A 22,261-nucleotide genomic window follows, 5' to 3' on the forward strand; every position below is an offset into this window, starting at 1 on the left:
TCGTGACACATCCGTCCATGTAACGGAGAACACTAAGAAGTTTCAAATGACAGTTTAGACATTGGATCTGTCAGTCGGTGGGTCCCCATATGCCTCTTATATACTCATGCCTATATATGTACCTTGTGCCATATGATAACTAATCAAGGTACATACAAAGTAAATATACGCTCCTTCTTCCTTACCTCACCCACTACAATGTTTTTCCGCTCGCTCTGTTTCAGCCCCATCCCCCACCACACCGTGGCAGCCATATGCTTGAGGATGGATGCTGTTGAGCAGCGTCAGGCCTCAATGGAACTGCTTGTGGCCCAGTAGATAGAGCACATGCAGGCAATGAGGGACTGCCTGCCATGATCCTGCCAGAGAATGTATTTCCTGTTACCTCTGCCAGACCACTGCTGCCATCACCATGGTAGGGAAGAGGATGAGGGAACACAGCCAGGGCATGTCAGCCTTTGCCTAGTCCTTCAACTCATGTTTGCAGCTGAATCTGCAGCAAATCCGCGGCCATTCAGTATGCACATTGTGTTCAAGGCATGTTGGTGGAGAGAGTGTGTTGGCTATGGTGTCTTGGGGAGGGAGGAGGTAGGTGGAGAGGGTGTGTTGGGGATGTTGTTTTGGGAAGGGGGAGATGGGTGGGGAGGGAGTGTTGGAGATGGTGTTTTGGGTAGCTTGGATCGGTGGGGAGGGCATTTTCTCATTTGGTCATTAAACTCTTGTGCGCTTGATGCAATGCTAGGAACAGGCAAGAACAATCTGTCCAACCTTCTCTGGCCTGTACATCAAGGCCCTTCTAGTCTGGTGAAGAAAACAAAAAGGAGCCTTAAACAGGCCAATGGTCTGCTCGATAGGTTATATACGAATTGTTTGTTTTACAACTGTTCGAATTACAATTGACCTTTTCACAACTGACCGAATTGTGAAGGTCAATTGTAACATATATGTGGGGGGAAACCCCCCACAACCCCCCACCCAACGCCAACCCCCCCAAAACCCCAATATATATATATATATATATATATATATATATATATATATATATATATATATATATATATATATATATATATATATATATATTTATATATTACCAAACCGATATATATATATATATATATTACATGGACGCGGTAGCGTCCATGTAGTTATGGTTAAGTTGGTGTTTCCATAGGAAGAGCATTTTTTGGGTGGCTTATAACTTCGCTCCCTCTGGACGAATCCTCACCAAACTTTGCAAAAAAAGTATATGGCCCACTCTGAATTGTTTTGCAAAATTAGTGATATCTGTGTTCGCTTCGCGGACGGACTTCCCGGTTCGCTCCGCGGACAGCACCCCGATTGGCCCATGGCCTTGCGTCATGTCCGCGGACATGCGACGTGTTCGCTGATTGGACGGCGAGGGGCGTGGACCGCGTCAGATTTTCTGTGGCACCCGCCATCTTGTATTCACCATCGACCACACACAGCGCGGTGAAACGTGGATAAAAAATTGTATTTAGTGCCGTGTGTTGGTGTGTAAGAGTGTTTGGGGAGGGTGGGGGAGTATGAGATAGGTTCAATGTTTTGTTTTTTTATGTGCTAGATGTTTTTGTTGCGTTCGATTTGTCCGCGGAGAACACGGCTGTTCTGACATTTTGTAAATAAACTAAATGGTGGGGTGTTTAGAGGACAGAGTATGTGTCATTTTTGTTCGCAAGGAAGGTAAAAATGAGCTATGAACACTTGCGGTGTACTTAATTGTTTGTAAATACACAAACTGGGAGGTGGGGGAGTATGAGATAGGTTCAATGTTTTGTTTTTCTATGTGCTAGACGTTTTTGTTGCGTTCGATTTGTCCGCGGAGAACACGGCTGTTCTGACATTTTGTAAATAAACTAAATGGTGGGGTGTTTAGAGGACAGAGTATGTGTCATTTTTGTTCGCAAGGAAGGTAAAAATGAGCTATGAACACTCGCGGTGTACTTAATTGTTCGTAAATACACAAACTGGGGGTGTCCTCAGGACTCTGTCCGTATTGTAATCTGTCTAGTTGAATGTGTTCTAAGAACACTCGCGGTGTCCCGAAATGGTTGCAATTACACAAAATGGGGGTGTTCTGAGAACGTTGTTTGTATTGTTCGTTGTCAGGGTGAAAGTGTTTTAAGACCACTCCTTTTGTCTGCTAATAGTACAATTTCCTATGGGCGTCAACCGACTTTTTGTCCACTAAAGAAACGATAAATCCGGCTGGTGTGCGTCGACATTATGTGATAATCCTATGACTGGCGCTATTGACCTGGCTGACTTGCTTTTGCGACACTAAATCATATCTCCCACCCCTAAGCCTGATATTATCAAAGCATTCATATTCCCCACCTCTCTCCGTGACGTTACAGGGTGCGTCATCAAACGCGCCCAGTTCTCTGCAGTCCTAAGTGACTTTACACAGAACCCGGAAGACAACACATATTATGTCACAACACAGCGCGCCACAATTCGTAATATGAAACAGTGATTTAAAAGCAAACAGCAAGATTGTAAATTTTGTAAAGTACATTTATTTGACATCAAATGTTTATAGAATATTCAGCAATTTGCATTTGTCGTTGTTGTCGATCCGCAAAAGTTCATGTTGAGGCATTGGATGATCCTTTGCGGTACAGAGGGTGTTGGATCAGTTTGCAACTCAGTGCGCCACAATTCGGAATATGAAACTGTGATTTAAAAGTAAACAGCAGGATTGTACATTTGGTAAAGTACATTTATTTCACATGAAATGTTTAGTGAATATTCAGCGACTTGCTATTGTCTCTGCTGTCGATCAGCAAAAGTTTATTTTGAGCCACGCGTTGTTCCTTTGCGGTAGATAGGCTGTTGGTTTATGATAAAAGCAGTAAATGGTCGCTCTGATAATCGGAAGGTTGCTCCAACAACGAGCCATTAGACCACCCTATTGGTTGGTATGTTGTTTGTAGCTGTTAGTACTGCGTAAGGGCATATTGGTCCTTTGCGATTGTCCCATAAAATGGTGAGGGTCAAGAAGTTGCATATTTGGACCTGCACCTGGCAGTTGAAGACCCCATCCGCTGGAGTCTGTAAATCGTGACATAGGCAAAATGGTGCCACATAGCTGTTTTAAAAAAAATTAATTAGTCTCACCAGCCGATCTTCATTAAAAATCATAATTTTATTTATTAGGGCATGAAACTATTTGCTATCGAAGATAGTGCAACGGAGTATGTTAATAATAAAATAATAATATTTTCCCATTCATATAGCGCTAAGAACCGTGAGGTATCTAAGCGGTGCTTATTATTAACCACGGTGTGTGGTGCTCATTTATCGACCACGGAAGGATGAAAGGCTGAGTTTGGCCTTGCCGGGATTCGAACTTGCGTTAGCAAGCTGTGCACGGATGTCAAAGCGAGCATTGTACTCGCTGTGCCACTTGACAGGCTACAGTGAAATGGCACAGCGAGTAGAGCGCTTGACCGCCTATAGACCGGTTAAATTATTTCTATTAACCCACCCTGTGTCGTCTGCTTTTTTCAGAGCCCTCTAAATGACAGGGGATCAATTTGGCGGTGATAGTGCGCGGTAGAAAACATTATGCCACTTTCAACGAACAAGTTCAACTTGAGCAGTCTTTAATGCTACGCTATTGTAATTATATTTGGTATAAAATAATCTAAAGGGTTACTTACAGTACAATTGCAATTCCCATTGTCTACGAGTAGTGCAGTCCCAAAATACGACTCCGCGTGTGCCAACGATCTTTCGCATAGTGATATAATATATAAAAGTTGTTTCGTTTCAGAAATTTCATCCTTATCTTCTCTTACGTTTTAGCAACACTCCTTCAAGAGAAGTCTTTCATCACAATCTCTGTCTGTCAAGGTCAAAACACAATACAACCTTATAGTCCGCTTCGTGAGCCTCTCCGGGGCCTGAGAAAAAAATGGAAGCAGCTGACCTTCACTGTGAACGAGCATACATTCTTACTTTGCAACATTCTGTGTAAAGCCATCTGTGAGAAGTTGGTTTTTGCATGCCATGCTTGTATATTGTTTGCGTGATATTAAAAAAAGTTTTCTTAAGGGACGTTGTGGTTCTAAGTACAGCTGAAAGACCCCTGAAAATTTCAAGTTATGGTAAGCTATGAAAAATATCTTGCGCCACCACCGTGCACTGCTAAGACTAACACCCAGGACATCAAAGATGACATCGCAAATGTCATTGATGAAATCACTGATGACATCACATGTGTATGTACTTTTCATGGAATTTGTGTACTAGGGATTTTTATTATAATGTTGCGAAAAAAGTGTCAATGATATTGCAATAAATATCATACCGTTATTAGTGCTTTGAACGATGCATTGATATAAATAGCATTGTATTATGGGATTCTATCTAGTATACTGAGCTACTAATGGAAAAACATAGCATTGTGTGCAGAGTACAAGATGAAAGTATAATATTTGTAATGTTAATATGTTGAATAATGAAATGATAATTGTCCTGAAATGTTCGAAAATTCACAAAATGGGGGTGTTCTGAGGACATTATTCGTATTGTGTGATTGCTTAGCTGTATGCAATGAGGGAATGGCACAGAGAGTAAAGTGGACGCCGTCCACGGACCCCGCGGCTGTTCGTGGACAGGGCGTGCTACATCCGGGTTTTTCCAGGAAATCCAACATGGAAAGAAGTCTGTACGGATCAGCCAATCAGATGTCGAGGTTGTGGATTTGTGTTGAAAGAGACTGTGTGTGGTGAAGATGGCAGAAGTATAGAAAGTCAGGGTGTTGGTGTTGGAGTTATGTTTGTGTATGGTTTACAACAGTACGCTCAGTGCAGGCATGTTGCAAATAACTTTGATGTGAAAGGAGTGGAGGTGGTGTGGAGCACTGTGCCTGATTGCAATGTACAGGGAATTGTACAGGTTTGTGAGGATATGGCCACGATGAACAGTCCGCATGTGGTAGTTTTGCACTATGGTGCTTTCCATTTGGGCAACGTCAGTGCCCCTACTTTGTTGGCTGATTTGGAACGCTTGCTTCAAGCCGTAATGAAGATCCTTCCAAATGCGAAAGTAATTTTTTCTGGATTACTACCTAGGGCAATATGGGACAATAGTTCAGTTTTTTGTCCTCAGCAAAACATTGCTAGGTGTGTCATCAACCGAGGCATGTGTGCCTTCATGCTTAGAGCTGGTATGTTCTTCTGTAATAATGAGAATATTGATGCAGTAATGCTGTTAATTTTAAAGAAGATGGCATTTCTTTATCTTTTACGGGAAATGCCTTTCTATTTTGGAATGTAAGGGTTGCTTTGGAGAAGGTTATGTGAAGATTTTAGGAGTAAAGTAAGAAAAAAAACAAGAAAAAAAATACAAAATAACAGGTGTCTGTCAAGCATCTGTAAAAAAAACAAAAAAAACACGGCTCTTTTCAGAGCCAACTTCAAAGGGGAAATGGGGCACACTTTTTAAATTTACATTCACCACGCTCAGATTTTCCATATGTCCGCAGACATGGCGGTAGTCCGCGGACATGAAAATCACTACGAGGGGGTTAGTATGTTCTATGTTACATGTATATGAAGTCAGGGATATTATGGTTAAGTTGTGCTACTAAAAACCTATGAAATTCAGTGAAAAAACTTTGTTAAAGGGACGTTATGGTTAAGTTGCGCTACTAAAAACCTATGAAATTCAGTGAAAAAACGTTGTTAAAGGGACGTTATGGTTCAAAGTAAAACCGAAAACCCCCTGAAATTCGGCAGTTATGGTAACATAAGCAACCATAACTCACGCCACCGTGCACTGCTAACACTAACACCCAGGACATCAAAGATGACATCATAAATGTCATTGATGACATTACTGATGACATCACATGGCTGGCTCTCCCTTTTTATCCTTTACTGACATATCGAACCAACATAGTTTTCTTCAGTAACAGTCAGGAAGTAAAAATTGAAAAGGTACTATATTTGTAGACTTAGGGTCAAGTCACATCATATGAAACATATACATAGCGGAAGACACAGGCTTGAAAGAGAGCAATCCTTTCTGTGCATGAAGATAATCATTAGGGTTATCAGTACTTTCTCATAGTTTTATTTTTATTACTCTACCTTCCCTGTATATGCTCATATGTGTATACATTATACTCACTCTCCTTTCCTTTGGGTGCAGTCACATCATGTGATACGCATACATATGGTAAGTAGCAGCTTTGAAACTGAGCAATAGTTTATCTGCATAAAGACAATCAGTTAGGTTATGAACTCTTTCTGCTACTACTTCTGCTTTTTTGTTTACTTCACTGTCCCTGTATATACTCATATTTGTATGTGTTGTTGTCTCTTTGTGTTTTGTCTGTAATAATTATGTAATTATGCAGTTATCATTTCAGTATTCAACATGGCAAGATTATGAATATGGCACCTTCATCATGTATGCTGCACACACTGCCTATGTTTCTGCATGAGTAGCTTAGTATACTGGATAGAACTTCATAATAGAATGCTATTTATATCAATGCATTGCTTAATGCACTAATTAGCTCATGATATTTATCCCAATGATCCTTGACAGTTTTTGGTCAGCATTATAAGAATCCCTTGTACAGAGTTTTTATGAAAAGTAAATGCACATGTGATGTCATCAGTGATGTCATCACTGACATGTGTGATGTCATCTTTGATGTCCTGGGTGTTAGTGTTAGTAGTGCACGGTGGCGCGACTTATGGTTGCTTATGTTACCATAACTGCCGAATTTCAGGGGGTTTTCGGTTTTACTTTGAACCATAACGTCCCTTTAACAAAGTTTTTTCACTGAATTTCATAGGTTTTTAGTAGCGCAACTTAACCATAACGTCCCTTTAACAAAGTTTTTTTACTGAATTTCATGGGTTTTTAGTAGCGCAACTTAACCATAACGTCCCTTTAACAAAGTTTTTTTGACTGAATATATATATATATATATATATATATATACGGTCAATTGTGAAAAGGTCAATTGTGACCCTTTAAATTCGGTCAATTGTTCATTCGAACAAGTGTAAACAAACAATTTGGGTAATACCGCTCAATGGCTATCCTGCTCCGGACATGTGCCTTTTTGTAGGCTACCTCCTGTGGCATACATGGAGTCTGCACAGGTGTCATCAGCAGTGGTAGTCGGGGTACCCAGAGCCACCTGCAAGGGCAAAGGTCATCGGTGTCAGTCACAGTGCACTGTTGATGGGTAATATTAAAAAAGATCAAGGTAGAAAAGACTGAATCTCAAAAGACTGTATTTGGGATGGCCAATTTGACCGCATATATATCACCTTTTTGGGATTTGTTTTTTTGTTATGGTCATATTGTGGTAAATCCTGGGGATGCGTTGCCTTTTTCAATGGCGTGTAATATACACTCTGTGTTTGCATCTTACACCAATTGTGGTATGACATTAATTACCATCACACTACTTGAAAGTGCGTCATTCACTATGGGGGAACATACACATTGTTGTGTTACACCATGCACTCAGCAGTAGGCCAGCACTAGTCATTTTCAGGGTATGTATCATGGCTAAGGCAGGTATACGGGTAGTGGTGAACCCTGTGGTGGTAGCTGGAGGGAGGTGGCAGACCCTGAGGCATCCAACGAAATTCTCCAGGCGTGTTCTCCACCCTTGTTGCAGAGCTGAAGTCCAGGGGTGGAGAACAACCTGCAGACTATGTTTCCCAGCAGGCCGTGTACAGCACGAGCCTGCTGGGGAGAAGATAGCCACACCCCTGGCCACGCCCGCACGAACACGCATGCGCAAGCCGCGCCCATCAAGCGCTGCTCACAATCCTGACCGGCACCAAGGAAAGACGTGCATCCTCAGAGCTCCTGGTGGCAAGCCTACGCGGGGCACCAATCCGCCTGCAGACACACCCCAGGCCCCACATACACTTTAAGATAAGTAAAGCTATTTGATAGTCGCTCACAGTTGTTTTACTGCATGGAAGCACCCTGTCCTGTTAACTGCTAATTGGACCTATTGTCCTACGTTATTGCATTCAACCGGCTAGCCATGGAGATGGACTAGCCTCAAGAAAAGAGGATGGCCCTGTTCTACCAGTGGTTGAGGGAGGATCTAAAGGACCTAGTGGCTCAGGTCAACCCATAACCTGATACCTGCTCTACAATGATAGATCTGGCTCTTAGGTTGGATCAGAGACAGAATGAGCGGTCACATGATCGACACAAATGGGAGAACAAACCAATAGTAAGGCTCAACAATCAGAAATCCACCAAAGCACATGATAAAGGAGCAGATGAACGGATGCAAATTGGAACTGTTCGGTGGCCTTTGACCAAGGAGGAGAAGGAGAAGAGACGGAGAGATAAGTTGTGCCACTACTGCAGCAAAGCAGGCCATTTCATGCGGGAATGTTCCAGCAAACCAGCAAAAGGAGGGCCTTCAGGAAACACAGTAACTCGCCTATGAGGGTGGCAAGGGCGAGCAGAGCTAAAGACACCCCCAGAATGCTAATGTACATCACTGCAAATGATACATCACAACCAGGCAAGTCATGTTATGGTGGCAGGTCACTTGCAGTGGCAGGGAAAACGCATACTATTTTCCTTAATGGTGGACTTGGGCGCCAGTGGAAACTTTGTGGACAGTCAAGTAGCCCAGAGATTAGCACATCCATTGAGTAACAAGTCACATCAGGAAGAGGTCAAGTCAGTTGACAGTTCACCATTGGTCTCGGGACCTATCACACAACATACCCTACCTCTACACTTGGATTGTGGAATGACACATCAAGAAAAAATTGGCTTTGACGTGATAGCATCCCCACAGTTCGGTTTCATTTTGGGGTTGACCTGGCTTAGGCTTCACAATCCAACCATAGACTGGATCACCAGTGTCTACAGTTTGACTCTGCCTACTGCCTGGCAAGCTGCAGAGTACCAGCAACCATTTCCCACTGTGTAGGAGGAAGTACAGAAATGAACCTGCCCGAAGAATACAAAGAATATCGGGATGTCTTTAGCAAACGGCAGCCAAGACTCTACCCCCTCACCGGCCTAATGACTGCCAAATTGATCTTGAGGCAGGTGCAGTACTACCCTGTATCCGGATATATGCACTTACAGAGGCAGAAAATTAGCATTTGAAAGAATACATCAAAACCAATTTAGCCAACGGTTTTATTAGGCACTCTACGTCTCCCTTTTCCTACCCCTTGTTTTTTGTACCTAAGAAAACGGGAGACTTAAGAACATGCATTGACTACAGGGCGATTAAAAGGATACCAATAAAAAATTGTTACCCATTACCGTTGATTCCCGTGCTTTTGGAGCAGGTGCATGGGTCCATAATCTACACAAAATTAGATCTCCATGGGGCCTACCACCAGGTGCGTGTGAGACAGGGCAACAAATGGGAAACAGCATTCGGACTAAATTTGGCCTGTACGAATATCAGGTCATGCCCTTCGGGCTATGTAATGCCCCGGGGGCGTTCCAGCATTTCCTAGATTAAGTGTTGCGTGGCAACCTACATGTATTTGCAGTCGTATACATCGACGACATCTTAATCTACTCGCTAAATCCTGAAGAACACCAGGGCCACGTTAGAGCAGTGCTGCAGAGACTGCGGAAACATCATTTATATGCAAAACTGGAAAAGTGTGAATTTCACCAAAGGTCAGTAGGATTCCTTGGATTCATCTGATCACCCCAGGGGGGTCACTATGGATAAGAAAAAGTACAATCCATCATATTTATTTATTTATTTATTTATTATAATTTATAGAGCGCACAGCAGCCCTAAGGCAACCTGGCGCTGTTACAAAGTAGAGACTTGCTGGTTACAAAGAAAGGTGAGGAAGTGGTTAAACGCCATGGCTTAGCTTAGTGGTTACAGGGTAGCTTCGCTGTGGTTACAAGACATAGTAAGAATGGTGCTTACAATGGTACAGAGGATATTGGATGCAAGTTTAGTAACAACATAGGAAGCATATGTTGAAGACATGTATGGCATAGTGGTTAATAGGGAGAAGGGGGGTAGTTAAAGATTAAGCTGGGAGTGCAAGCAAAGTTACATGAACAGCGTAGTTTTGAGTGTTTTGCGAAAGATGATGAAAGGTTCTGCTCTAAGCTCACTGGGGAGAGCATTCCAAAGTTTGTGAGCTATGTGGGGGAACAAAAAGAGGGCGAGAGTGCACTGCTTTTGTTGGTATCGATATGTAATAGTTCAATACATCTGTATTTTCAATTAAAGGTTCATTAGTAGGGTGCAGCCCACTGTCAAGTGCCACCGTGTAGGGCACTAAAAAAGTGAACTTGAAATTGAAATAAAACAAGCATTTAAGAAAATAAAGGATCTTAACATATTGTAACGCTCACCTGATTCCCGTAGAGGCGCCGGTCTTGACTGGGCGTATACCGTATCTTCAAAGGTGATGTGTAACACACGGCTGGCTCTTTGGGCTGGACCTCTGTGCACTGTATGTCTGACTCGAAGGGTAAGATGTCTGCAGATAGAAAATATGGGATTAAGGAACTGGGTTATTGAATGTCTCTCTCTTCTTCCCTTTCTCTTCTCCTGTAGAACCCCAAAGGTTAACGCTCTCACCTTAGGTAAGTGAACGCTGTGCTCTCCATCTGCCTCGGGGCAGGGTGCTGTAACCAGTTTCTTCACTGGATAAGGGGAGCAGGCCTCTTGACTTCAGAGGACTGCTGTCCGTCGTTTACTGCACGAACGGTAAGTTTCGAGTAATTCTAATGTCTTTAAAGTCTTTAGTAATGATGTCTCTTGTTTTGCAGGGTTCCGGCGATGGCGGATGACGGGCTGAAGTGAGTTGAAGATGGAGCCCGTGTGATGAATAGAGGCGCCTGGAAGCACGTAAGTAAGCGCTTGTTGCCTGCTTCACGATGCGCTCTAACTGTCTTTTTATTTTGCAGGTACAAGTTCGGAGCGGCTGCAGGGTGCCGGAATACCCACTGGGTTAGATGTGGAAAGGAGTAATGGCACGTGAGTATTAAAGTTCCCCAATGTCTTTAAACGCACCTTGTTTTGTCTTTCAGATGCGGGATGCAGCGCCGAAGGCCTCCGGAGCGTGCGAAGAGTTGGTAAGCTTTTGTCTTTCAGATGCCGGAATGCAGTGTGAAGACCTTCGGAGCGCACGAAGAGTAGGTAAGCCTTTGTCTTTCAGATGCCGGAATGCAGCGCGAGGCGTTGGTGACAGCCGATGGACCAGGTAAGTGAAGAGCTGTCACTGAAGACCGTAATGCTAACCTGTTCTTTCTTGTCTTTATAGGTGTTGCTGAAGACTGGATTCAGGATGGTAAGCCTTTTTCCTTAGGCCCAGGATCAGATGCAGAAGACACGATGAGCGTTCTGCTGCAGAGGATGCAGAATAACGCAAAGCAAGATTCATCCATCGGGTGTGGTTTAAATAGCCTCCTGTAGTGCTTAGGTGTCTCCTTCCACAGCCACTCCTAAGAAAAGAGTTCCTGCTTTCCAGAAGAGTTCCAGTGTTCTGAATCTAGGGAGTGGCTCCTACCCCACCCAACAGGAAAAGTAGTTCCCAACAGAAGAGGATCAGAGGCTCAACTGGCAGGCAAGTAAGCAGCATGGTCTGCTGCAGGTAAGTCCACCCAAGCATTATGAGCCCGGCGCTTCCAGCGCTGGGACTGGGCATATTTATGAGCCTGGTGCCACTGGCGCCAGGACTGGGTCCAAAAGGTCCCAATTGGGACTGGTTGGCACTCGGAACCTGGGTTATGGATCTGCTTCCAAGGGAGTTGGGAAAACCCTGACCTTTTGGAAGCAGAGATCATGACAGTACCCCCCCTCAAGGCCCCTCCCAAACCGGGCTTCTCCGGGGGTTTTGGCTTGTCAGGAAATGTTCGGTGAAATCTTTTGATTAGGCGAGGAGCGTGGACATATTCAGCAGGTTCCCAGGATCTCTCTTGGGGGCCGTAGCCTTTCCAGTCAATTAGGTAAAATAGTTTAGATTTGGAGATCGTGGAGTCCAGAATGCTTTTGACTTCAAACTCGAGTTCTCCATCAACTAGGATAGGTTTTGGAGATTTAGTTAGTCGGGTTTGAGGTTGCACGGGTTTTAATAGAGAGACGTGGAAGACCGGATGTATCTTCATGTGCGGGGGCAAGTCCAACTTGACCGCTACTGGGTTTACTATGGTAGTGATGGAATAGGGACCAAGGTATCTTGGGTTGAATGTGCGTGGCCCTTTTAGAGGTAGATATTTGGTGGATAACCAGACTTGATCCCCTACTTGATATTGAGGGGCTTCCTTCCGATGTTGATCTGCTCCTTTCTTGTATTGTTCTTTAGCCCTTTGAAGGTGAGAAACAGCTTCCTTAAAGGCTTGGGTGATTGTAGAATGCAGGTAGTCTACTGCTGGTGTTTCAAGATCTTGGAGGGGATCCAACTCCGAGGTTCGAGGGTGACTGCCGTACAAAAGAAAAAACGGGGTTTTCCCAGTTCCCGAATGGACAGAGTTATTGTAGGCATATTCGGCTATCCAAAGGATGTCTTTCCAAGTTTTTTCAGTTTGTTGCAGCATGCAGCGTAAATACTGTTCCAGAGTTTGATTGGTCCTCTCGGTTTGTCCGTCGGTCTGAGGGTGGTGACTGGTCGATAGTCTCACATCAATTTGAGCCGACCGACAGCAACTTCGCCAAAAATGAGAAATAAATTGACTACCTCGATCCGAAATTAGAACCGAAGGAAAACCGTGCAGTCGGACGATGTTTTCGAGAAATTCTCAGGCCAGAGTTGCTGCTGTTGGCAAGCCTTTGAGCGGAATGAAATGCGCCATCTTGGAGAATAAGTCCACGATTACTAGAATCGTATTGTATCCGGAGCATGGAGGTAGATGGGTGATGAAGTCCATAGAAAGCGTATGCCAAGGGCGTGGGGGGATGTCAATAGGGCGTAAGAGGCCTGCTGGTCTTTCCTTTTGACTCTTGTTTTGGGCGCATACTCCACAGGACATTATAAAGTCTCTGATATCTTTTTTCCAAGACGGCCACCAGAAGTAGCGCTTGATCTTTTCTGAGGTCTTGGCCATACCGGGATGTCCTTCCATTAAAGAATCGTGATAACAAGAGATTACTTTTTTCTGTAAATCTGTGCTGGGTAGGTATAATCGTTCTTGGAAATACAATAAGTTGTCCTTTACTGCAAAGTCCTTTCCCTGCAGATGCCAATTCTGTATGTCTGCTGGAGTTACAAGTTGCCTGGCTTTATCCCTAACTTCCTCTATGGATTCTGTGGCGATTACTCCCAGAATTCTTTGTTCGGGAATGATTGGTACAGGTTTAGGGTTGATCAAGTGTTCTTCCACTCCCATCCGAGAAAGGGCATCAGCTTTACCGTTCTTTGTACCAGGTCGATAGGTAATTATGAAGTCAAACTCGGCAAAGAATAATGCCCAACGGAGTTGTCTAGAGGATTGGGCTTTTGCGGTTTTCAAATATTGCAGGTTTCGGTGATCCGTAATCACAGTAACGGTGTGTCGGGCCCCCAGCAGATAATGCCGCCAAGCCTTAAAGGCAGACTTGATAGCCAGAAGTTCCTTGTCAGTAATCGTGTAATTGATTTCAGGAGGCGAGAATTTGCGGGACCAAAATGACACGGGATGCAACTGATTGGTTACCGGGTCCTTTTGTGATAGAAGTGCCCCCATAGCAAGGCTTGAAGCATCAGTTTCCACGATGTAGGGAAGTTCGGGGCGAGGGTGTTTTAAGATTGGTGCAGAGATAAATTTAGTCTTCAAATCCTGGAAAGCTTGTTCCGCCTCGGTAGACCATTCAAAACGTTTGTTTTTCTTTAACAAGGCAGTGATGGGCTGGACTATTCGAGAGAATTCGGGGATAAACCTGCGGTAAAAGTTAGCGAAGCCTAAAATGCTTTGCACACCTTTTACGGAGGATGGTGATGGCCATTTGAGAACTGCATCGACCTTCTTTGAATCCATACGCACTCCGCCAGGTGATAATATGAATCCCAAGAATTCAACTTCAGTCACGTTGAAAACACATTTTTCCAACTTAGCGAAAAGTTTGTGTTGACGCAATCTTTCGAGGACCATTTTCACGTGTTTCCGATGTTCAGATTCCGATGAAGAATAAACGAGGATGTCGTCAATGTAAACAACAACACACACATCTATGAGCTCTCTGAGGACATCGTTCATAAAATATTGAAAGGCGGCCGGGGCATTGCAAAGTCCGAAGGGCATGACCTGATATTCAAATAGCCCATACTTGGTGCGGAAGGCCGTCTTCCATTCATTGCCCTCTTTTACTCGTACCAAGTGGTAAGCTCCTCTAAGATCCAGCTTTGTATATATGCATGCTTTTCTGACTTGGTCCAGGAGTTCAGGGATCAAAGGTAACGGATATCTATTCTTAACGGTGATCTGGTTCAGGGAGCGATAATCTATACAAGTTCTAAGGTCTCCTTCCTTTTTTGGAACGAAGAACAAAGCTGAAGAAGCAGGGGACTTGGAAGGACGAATAAACCCATTTGCCAGGTATTGATCCAGGTATTGTCGAAGGTGAAGGTTCTCAGGCTCGGTGAGGGCATAAATTCTACTACAAGGAGGAGTAGATCCAGGTATCAGGTCTATCTGGCAGTCATAAGACCTATGAGGAGGTAGAGAGTTAGCCTTATCCTTCCGGAAAACATCTTGGTATTCTAGGTATTCGGGAGGTAACTGGGGAGTCTCTGAAGAAATTGCTGCCAGTGCAACACCAAGTGGAGGGTGACAAGTAGAGACACATTCTGGAAACTGGACCGTTCTTGCTCGCCAATCGATCAGAGGATTGTGTTTCTCTAACCAAGGTATTCCTAGAATAATCTGAAACTGAGGGGCCTTGATCACATCGAACACGATCTTCTCATGGTGTCCATCTTGACTTACTAGCGTCACCTCTTGAGTGGTATGCGTTACTGGCCCGGAGGCTATCTCCGTACCATCCACCGTAGTAATGACGTCCTTTACAGCCTTGGGACAAAGAGTTAGATTCATCCTCAAAACCATTTCATGATCCACATAATTGCCGATGGCACCGCTGTCGACGTAAGCTTCAATTGCATGTAATCGATCCGGATTATCAGGGCTAATGAGGACCATAGGTATCACGAAATGCGAGGTCACGGAACTGGTTTTCACGCTCGGCAAGAGGACCTCTATTCTTGTCGGGCGAGGTCGTTTCCCTGCTCAGAGTTTGTAACTTTGGTAACTGCAGCTCCTACTGCCTTCTTGGCAGGTTTCACCGGACAGTCTCGAAGAAAGTGCCCTGAGTTTCCGCAATAGAGGCATAATTGCAACCGTTTTCTCCTTTCCCGCTCCTTTTGTGTTAGAGGACCTTTCAGACCCCCTATTTGCATGGGTTCCCCGGAGTCTACTCCTTTGGAAGGAGTTGGCGGTTTGGAAAATACTCGAGCATCAAACTTGGAACGATCGGCCTTCCTGTTCTGCAGTCTGTGATCTATTTGAACGACTAAGTCTATATAGTCCGAACAATCTTGTGGGGGATTCACTACTTGGGCTAACACATCTTTGAGCTCTCCACCTAGACCTCTATAAAACAGCGTAATCCTTTTGTCCTCAGGCCATTGAGTTTCCACTATCAGTCTGTTGAAAGACGCAATATAAGCCAAAAGGTCTTGATTACCTTGTCGCAACGAAAGAAGCTCATTGTCCAAGGCCTGCCCCTGTGAATGTCTTGCGAACAGTTTTTCCATACTGAGCTGAAAAGCTTGAAAATCATGGAGGACCGGATCATCTTGATTTACTAGAGGGATCGACCAGTCTGCCGCATTGCCACTAAGGTACGAAAGCACGAAAGCTACTTTAGCTTGATCAGTTGGAAAGGCTGCTGGCCGGCATAAGAAATGCAACCGGCACTGATTGATAAATACTGCAAACCTCTTTGGGTCACCAGAAAATCGTTCGGGCGGAGCCAGAGGTACATTCCCAGGTAGGTTGATCTGCACTGGATTCATAGAGGATGTAGAAGGAAGATTTCCCCCAGATGCGGGTAACGGGGTCTGTCCGGCTTGTGACTGTAGCAATTGTCTAGCAAGATCATCTGTTCGCTCCTTGGAAATAATCAGTTCCCTTCTTAGAGCGTTCGTTTCCTGACGGGTTGCATGCACTTCTGCCCTTAGTTCCCCAAGTAACTGGGCTAGCTGGTCGGTATCCGAGGTTTCCATAGCGCCTGGACGGGAGTTTTGTGGTAGGCTTTGCGTTCTGTAACGCTCACCTGATTCCCGTAGAGGCGCCGGTCTTGACTGGGCGTATACCGTATCTTCAAAGGTGATGTGTAACACACGGCTGGCTCTTTGGGCTGGACCTCTGTGCACTGTATGTCTGACTCGAAGGGTAAAATGTCTGCAGATAGAAAATATGGGATTAAGGAACTGGGTTATTGAATGTCTCTCTCTTCTTCCCTTTCTCTTCTCCTGTAGAACCCCAAAGGTTAACGCTCTCACCTTAGGTAAGTGAACGCTGTGCTCTCCATCTGCCTCGGGGCAGGGTGCTGTAACCAGTTTCTTCACTGGATAAGGGGAGCAGGCCTCTTGACTTCAGAGGACTGCTGTCCGTCGTTTACTGCACGAACGGTAAGTTTCGAGTAATTCTAATGTCTTTAAAGTCTTTAGTAATGATGTCTCTTGTTTTGCAGGGTTCCGGCGATGGCGGATGACGGGCTGAAGTGAGTTGAAGATGGAGCCCGTGTGATGAATAGAGGCGCCTGGAAGCACGTAAGTAAGCGCTTGTTGCCTGCTTCACGATACGCTCTAACTGTCTTTTTATTTTGCAGGTACAAGTTCGGAGCGGCTGCAGGGTGCCGGAATACCCACTGGGTTAGATGTGGAAAGGAGTAATGGCACGTGAGTATTAAAGTTCCCCAATGTCTTTAAACGCACCTTGTTTTGTCTTTCAGATGCGGGATGCAGCGCCGAAGGCCTCCGGAGCGTGCAAATAGTTGGTAAGCTTTTGTCTTTCAGATGCCGGAATGCAGTGTGAAGACCTCCGGAGCGCACGAAGAGTAGGTAAGCCTTTGTCTTTCAGATGCCGGAATGCAGCGCGAGGCGTTGGTGACAGCCGATGGACCAGGTAAGTGAAGAGCTGTCACTGAAGACCGTAATGCTAACCTGTTCTTTCTTGTCTTTATAGGTGTTGCTGAAGACTGGATTCAGGATGGTAAGCCTTTTTCCTTAGGCCCAGGATCAGATGCAGAAGACACGATGAGCGTTCTGCTGCAGAGGATGCAGAATAACGCAAAGCAAGATTCATCCATCGGGTGTGGTTTAAATAGCCTCCTGTAGTGCTTAGGTTCTCCTTCCACAGCCACGCCTAAGAAAAGAGTTCCTGCTTTCCAGAAGAGTTCCAGTGTTCTGAATCTAGGGAGTGGCTCCTGCCCCACCCAACAGGAAAAGTAGTTCCCAACAGAAGAGGATCAGAGGCTCAACTGGCAGGCAAGTAAGCAGCATGGTCTGCTGCAGGTAAGTCCACCCAAGCATTATGAGCCCGGCGCTTCCAGCGCTGGGACTGGGCATATTTATGAGCCTGGTGCCACTGGCGCCAGGACTGGGTCCAAAAGGTCCCAATTGGGACTGGTTGGCACTCGGAACCTGGGTTATGGATCTGCTTCCAAGGGAGTTGGGAAAACCCTGATCTTTTGGAAGCAGAGATCATGACACATATCCACACTTGAATGAAAATGTATTGATTTACTCAACAAAATTGCTGAATCCAAAAGTGGGTAAAGGGTGTGCGGCCCACACCGAAGACTCAATAGTCTTGGTCTTTTCTTCTAGCTATGTGGGGGAAGCCTAGACCTCCGGCGTTGGCTCTTTTGATATGTGGGACTTGTAGTTTGTTTGGCATGTTGACTTCTTTTAGGGCGGGTAGCGCTGACTCTGTGATGGTGTCCGTTAGGTGGGTTGGAGCAGTGCTACTCATGCATTTGTGCGTGATGGTTAGGATTTTGAATTGGACTCGCTCTTTAATGGGTAGCCATTGAGCAACTCGCCTGGCTTGAGTGATGTGCTCTCTTTTGGGAATGCTGAGGGCTGCTCGCAGAGCATTGTTTTGCACTATTTGGAGCCTGTTGAGATTTTTAGCTGAGGTGCCTGCAAGGATGGCGTTGCAGTAGTCCAGTTTAGCACCAATAGTGTCGCGGCGATGGAGAGACAGTTTTGGGGGGATAGAAAAGGTTTGATGGCATTGATGAGTTTGGTGGTGTGGGCTGATGCAGAAGCAATGGTGCTGACTTGTCGTGTCATGGAGAGGGTTGAGTATAACTAGACTTCCAGGGTTTTCCCAGAGGTGGAGAAAGGGATGATGGTGTTATTGTTAGTGAAGTTGTCATATTTTTTGTTGAGTTTGTGTAGGACTTCTTTAGGACCCCAAGAGAATGATCTCTGTTTTATCTCCATTAAGGCAGAGACCATTTATTGCCTTCCAAGTTTGTATGGTAGTGTAGATTTGGAGGAGGTCTGCTGCATCTTGGTTATAATCCCCAGAGAGGGCGAGCAGTACTTGTGTGTCATCGGCATGGTTTGTGTAAGCTATGCCTAATGAGTCAAGTAGGTCAAACAGTGGCTTGGTAAAGAAGTTGTAGAGGGTGGGGGCCGTGCAGGATCCTTGTGGAACTCTGCAGTGGATGGTGTTGGGGACAGCATTGGACTGGTCAGAGTAAACCTTCATGGCTCTACCTTCCAGGAAGGAGGTTATCCATGAGGTTGCTTCTGTAAAGAAGTGGGCTGCTTTGGAAAGGTGGGAGGTCAGAATGTTGTGATCTACAAGATCAAACACAGCTGAGAGATCTAGGAGAAGCAGTAGGGCTGGTTTGCCAATGTCCATGATGTTAGTGATTTGGGTTTTAAGATCTAGTAAGGTGGTTTCTGTGCCGTGACCTTTCGTGAAGCCAGATTGTCTATTACCCAGGATAGCGTTGGTTTCCAGGTAGTGTTGGATTTGGGTATGGGCAGCTTTGTCAAGGATGTTGAGGAGGAAGGGGACTGTGGTGATGGGACGGTAGTTGCTGGGGCATGAGGGATCAAGGGAGGGTTTATTTATGCGAGGGCGGACACATGCTTCGTTAAGGCTTTGAGGTACAATGCCTGAGGAAAAGGAAGCATTAATGAATGCAGCAATGATAGTTGTAAGCGTGTCAGCACACTCTTTGATGATAGTGGGAGGGCATATGTCACCTTTGCAAGTGGAAGGTTTGATATGTTGGAGGATGTCGACGGACTTCCTTTTCTGAGATGTCCCTGAATGAGAAGAGTGGGGTGTTGGGAAGGGGAGAGGGTGAGTTGAGGGGGACTGGTTGTCCTGGTTGGGTAGGGCTTTGCGTTGGGAAAGCATCTGCTCCTCATCCTCTCTGCCCCCTGTACCCTGTGCCACTCTTCCAGCTTGTGCATCTCAGTGCAGAGCAGGAGCAGGTGCATGTCCCAGTTCGCAATAGCTAGTGGCAACATGGTGTTTGGAAGCGCGCTTGGGGAAGGTGTGGGACTTATGTACCCTTCTTAGGTGGATTGGGTGCACCTGTGACTTAATTTCCATCACCTGTATGTATTTGCCTACACCTTTCAGGTAGAGGTAACTGCATTGTGTATTTAGGGAATTACAACCCATTTTCTGCAGTATTTCGGCAGTATTTCAACTTTTAATACAGTGTAAATACCCTGTTTGTGTCTCAGCAGTAATTCTGCTGGTGGAATTAGCATCTGAGCTAATTCCGACAGATGTTGGTGGTAATTCCACCAGGGCTCACTCCACCTGCGAAATTACCACTGACTCCTAATTTGGTGGTATGGTAAAAGTGGCTGTAATTGCATTACTGCCACTTTTACAATATACCACCAGGTTCATAATGAGCCCCTATGCATTTAATCAATGCATTTGGCCCATTTCTAAAATAATCCATGCCACTATGCATTAATAATGACGGCCGAAATGAAGCAGGGAGTACCAACATTAACTTTGAGAGTAGTTGTCTAGCTTGATTAAGTAATACGATTTTTCAAAGCAAAGGATGTGCATTTCTACCAGAATGGGACGTGTACTCGCATAACAATGCTCATCCAGTAATAGGGAACTCGTGTGGTGGGTGGGAGGTAGACAGAGCTCATAGAATTTGCATCTAATTGTATTCTTTTTTCTCATGTACCGATGTTGACATTGTCCGTGTCTCCTTCTCAGTGACTAATAATACTCTGGTTCTTTCTCCCTTCCCCACAGGGATAGTGTCATCCTTGCTAAAATTTGACATTTTACACTTTAAGCAAGAATCCCCCTAGGCAAAGAGAAGCCTCCGAGAGACAGATTTTCTTATTAAGAGAAGATGTCACCAAAAGAGCAAGCCAACAAATGTGCCATGCCCAGGAACAGCCATTACAGGCAGGGAGCGGGGAGTCATTTTATCTATCACTTGTCACTTGAGGACAAGGGAGAATAGAATGTCTGTGTAAGAAAATATAATAATGAGCTGGCATCAGGTATTATCCTATTACCCACCTGACTCCTTTGACCAAATAGATCTCTCAGATTGCTGACTGTTCAAAAGATACCTCCTGCGAAAAGGGCCTGCTATTTACGAAGTCAGCCCTCAGGATGCTGGTTATGCATCATACCATCCGGTGGATTTCCGCAGAGGAAAAGCCCCACTACGGTGCATGCCTCGCAAGATGCTTTGAACGATTGCTCGTCTTTGCAGGTCATCTGAACAGAAATGTCACTCTAGGCTGAGCCTTGTCTGCTTCTATTCCTAATTGCATACATGAGTGGTTCTCTTAAATGTGCGCCAATAGTAGTTTCTGGTGCAAGGTAATAAATACACTGCTGTTTATCAACTGGATTGTATGCCACTCAGACAGGGCAAAATATGTCTGAAATTATTGAATAAAGAGTGCTAATTTCAAAATGTTGTTGACTGTATTTAAATTGTCCACATGAGTATACTGACGGCAGATTAATTTGTATTGATCATGGTGGAGCTAATGAAAATAAGCATTTGAGGGATAGTTGGGCCTATTGTGTTTGGAACAGCAGTTTTGCATCACAAAATGAAAATGCATGCTTAGTTGTGTGCTTTGGTATGACTTTTCTGCTATACCTAACGTAAAGGGCTGGCAGGCAATCTGTCCATAGAAGCTATTGTTTCATAGTAGGTGCACAAGTAGTGCTTATGCCAAAGACAGCACGATGCCTTTGAAACTGGTGTTCAAAGTCTCCTACCCTCCAATTGTAGGCATTAATGTCCCTGCTGTTTGCTGGCATGTATTGTCATGTCTCTGAAATTGATTCCTCTTTCCAGGTTCCTAGTTTTATGTTTTCTACACACCATGTTTACTTTTGGCTTAGTGAATTTGCAAACAATTGTGGCAAAACTATTGGTGGGAGAGTCTATATAGAGTGAGATGGTTATGAGGAGGTCTACAAATAAGGCAGGTATAGTTTTGGTATATGGGAAAGAGAGCAGCCATGTTGGAATACAGACTTTAACAGCCTAACCCAATGTGGGCTTTTCCATCATGAAACATCTAATATAGAAAGTGTTTTGTCGGGATCATTATTAATATTATTTATCGTAGCATAAAGTGTGGTTTGAGTATAAACGCACACACACACACACACTGTGGTGAATTAGGACACACACATACAATGTGGTTAATTAGGGCACCAGTCTGTCATTTTTTCTATGCAGGAGCTAAATTAACACTTGTTGGGGCAGTCCAGTTGTCCTCTGAGTGGTCACACTGGGGACAAGCGAGGTGGCATACCGCAGGCTCAATATTCCATATGAGGTGCAGTATGGGGTGCAGGAGACAACTATATGCCTCTTAAATCCGATCCCCAGAATAACCGACTAGGCAGTAAACTGGTCTGAGGATCAGAAGACAGAAAGAAGCAAAGTCAATGGATAACTCTCTGCAAAACAATGGATATAGTAAGAAGGGCGCAAGACACTTTTGAGTGCAGAACAAGAGAAGGGTGTTTGTGTGAAAATCGTGCCCAACAATAACATAAGGAGAGATGCTGCACTTACTTGAAATAACCACAGAATGCCACAGAGCCCCTGCTTACTATGAGGAAGGTTCCCAAATGGAGCTGCACGCTGTTGTTGCTTGTATACAAAATGTGGCTGGTTGACGCAAATATTATAGATGCTGGGTTGGTGAAAATAACACTACTTGATACCAATACCAAATACCTTTCAGAGATGGAATTT

Source organism: Ambystoma mexicanum, chromosome 1q (genome assembly GCF_040938575.1).
Source record: "Ambystoma mexicanum isolate Mex_15411 chromosome 1q, UKY_AmexF1_1, whole genome shotgun sequence".
NCBI lineage: Eukaryota > Metazoa > Chordata > Amphibia > Caudata > Ambystomatidae > Ambystoma > Ambystoma mexicanum.